Source organism: Mustela nivalis (genome assembly GCF_964662115.1).
Source record: "Mustela nivalis genome assembly, chromosome: 10".
Taxonomy (NCBI): Eukaryota; Metazoa; Chordata; class Mammalia; order Carnivora; family Mustelidae; genus Mustela; species Mustela nivalis.
Window position 1 is genome coordinate 8,041,654 of NC_139029.1, and position 3,099 is coordinate 8,044,752.

A 3,099-nucleotide genomic window follows, 5' to 3' on the forward strand; every position below is an offset into this window, starting at 1 on the left:
ACCCAATGTGGGGCTTGAACTCACAACCCCGAGATCAAGAGTTGCATGTTCTCCTAATTGCGCCAGCCGGGCGCCCCTCTTGTTCTATTATTTTACATAAGAGACCTGCTCCTTCTCAAACTCCATGCTGTATTAAGGAATCACCTCTACCTATTTCAGTTTTAAATGAGGCACATTGGGGATTTAAGGGTTCTGGGAATTAAGTCAGGAGTGATCCAAGTCAGTGGGGAGCAGGCCTTTCCAAGCCCCCTTCAGAAGAAGTAGCAGCCCTTGGATCTGTTTTATCAACTAGGTTTCCATCCTAATTGTCATCATTATCGCTCTGCGCCTGGTATTTTCACGTATCGTCACATTTACTCTTCCCAGCAAGCTTTGGGGACAAGTGTAGTTATTGCTGCCATTCTACAGATCAAGACACTGAGGCTCAGGGAGGCGTAGTGACTCTTCTAAGGTCACACAGCCAGTGAGTGGCAGAGTCAGGATCCAGACCCCGGCAATCTGAGAAAACTGAGTTATCTCTCCATGTAAGATTCCACTGGAACCAAGAATTTTCTGGCAAGTCTCTGGCTTAGCTCATTTCCTTTTTCTCCAACACCAGACTTCCTGTAGAGTGGACAAGAGACCCCTGTGGACTGGAGACATCTTGCAGGCTTCAAGGAGGAGGTGGGGTTGGAGCAAAGCTGGGAAGAATGGCTTTGCATTGTGAAGGGATCACATTTCAATGTGAGAACATTTATGCCAGAACTACCTGGGGTCCAGGTGGGAGCCCTCAGGAAGGCACGTTGGAGGAAGGTGAATGAAGTAAGGACAGGTTTTGGAAAGCTGTTTTCTCTAGGAAAGGCCAAAGAAGATGTGACAGGTATGGTCTTTGCCTCCTGGCCAGGCTTGTCTGAAGAGCTGGGGCCACCAAGTAGGTACAAGCTCCTGGTGATGTGGGCAGATGGGCCTGTAATCCCACCTCTCCCTGGGGGCCAGCCTGGAGAAAGCCTAGTGTTCCCAGCACAAGAAGAACCCCAGGTTCTCCAACTATGAAGTGCAGCCTCTTTCGAATGAGTGGTCCAACCTAAGATAATAGGCCACTGCCTGGGGGTCCAGCAAATCCCTTATGACTCAGAATTTTTCAGATTTTAATGATATTGGTTGTAGTGCCAATTTGTTCTGTGTTACGGGTTCACACTCTGCTGGCTGTGGGGACTTAGGTGAGCCACATAAGATCATCTCTTCGATCATCTCATGGGACTATTAGGTTCTGCCATTCAGCGCGCCTGGAGATAGGGCAGAGATCAGGTGGGAACGGGTTGGGGGAGTTGGTGACACCTTTCACCCAGCCACACCCGGACGTCCAGAGAAAAATTAAAAAAAAAAAAAATTAAAAGACCTAGAAGATGCTCCGAACAAAGGAAGGAAACACCAGGATGGTAAGTGGGATACTTCGATGCTGCCATGAAGTCAGTTGTCTTCCACATTCACTTGTTAATCCCGTGCAAATCCCAGCTGGAGCTCTAAGAATGTACAAGTGAGGATGGAAGAGTAGAGAACCCTATATGATTTAGTCGATTTCGAAAAAGAAGAGCGGGGGGACTCACTCTAGCAGATCCGAAACCGTCTCTAAAACTGCTCATAAAAACCGTGTAGAACTATTCCGGAGCAGGAAGACATATGGAGCAAGAGATTATCCAGCCACAGACCCTGGGAATTATGACCAGGGAGCACAGGTGGGCTCTGGCCAGTGGATTCGGAGCAACCAGCTCACTCCATAGTGAAATCAAGTTGGGTCTCTAGATTTTACACACCACATACAATTGGGTTGTATTAAAGACCTCAATGGGAGATATAAAACTGAATGAGAAGAATTACTGCAAAATGCCTCTTTATTCTACAGGTGGGGGAGGACCTTTCGACAAAGATCTAAATGGGAAGAAGATTGATGGGTTTGATTCCATTAAAATAAAGGAGAGATGTGTGTGTGTGTGTGTGTATTTTTTTTTTAACAACCCTACGCCAGGGATACCAGACCCGTGACAAAATGAGAGAAGTGTTTGTGATGTCTAAAAATGACGGGGGATTAATATCTAGAATATGCAAGGAATTATTGCAAAGCTACAAGAAAAAGACAGGAAATAATAGAAATACGGTCAAAGGATGTGAATAGGCAGTTCACAGAAGGGGAAACCCAAATGACTAACAAGTAACGAAGAGGTGCTCAAACCCACGAATATTCAGAGAAATGCAAATTGTACCGGAGTGGGTTGGACTTCACACCGGTCCATTCAGTCGGCCAAAATCAGAGCGCTGGCTGGCGGTGAGTTCGGGGGAGAGCCTGAGGAAGTGGGACCCCCCTACCCCCGCTGATGTGGCCCTCCTGGGCGACTTCTGGTGGTGTTAGGGAAGTAGGTACACGGTTACCCCAGACGTGGCAGTCCCACTGCAGAGAGACCCAAACCCCCCACGAGGCCACAGGGTTGAGCTCGGAGTGGGAGGGGTATGGGAGCAGGGATTGGGGAGAAAAGGAAGTACGCACGGAGGTTTGCGTAGAGGACCGTGATTGACTACAACTGCCCTAGGGGACGGCCAGCAAACAGCAGGAGAGGTGACAGGTGGCTCAGTGGGTGAAGCCTCTGCCTTCAGCTCAGGTTGTGATCCTAGCTAGGGTGCTGGGATGGAGCCCCGCATCAGGCTCTCTGCTCAGAGGGGAGCCTGTTTCCCCACCTACCTCTCTGCCTACTTGTGATCTCTCTGTCAAATAAATAAAATCTTTTAAAAAAGAGAGAGAAGTTAGGCAAAAAAAAAAAAAAAAAAAAAAAAGTCCATTCATACCAGCTAGCAGATTATAAAATACTTGGGAATTATTGACAAAACAGGGGTGGTGGGGGAGGAGCCTCTTGAGGGGAGACCCTCCTGCCCAAGCCAGAGCGGCCCAGTTTGTCATGGGGTGGAGAACTCAAAGGGGACCCAGGGGAGGCGGGGAAACTGAGGCAGGGTCAGGTGTGCCTGGGGAGAGCAGGGCAGAAGGCAGCCATAGTATATGTCTTTGCGTCTTTTATTTTATTTTTTTTTATTTTAAAGATTTTATTTATTTATTTGACAGAGATTACAAGT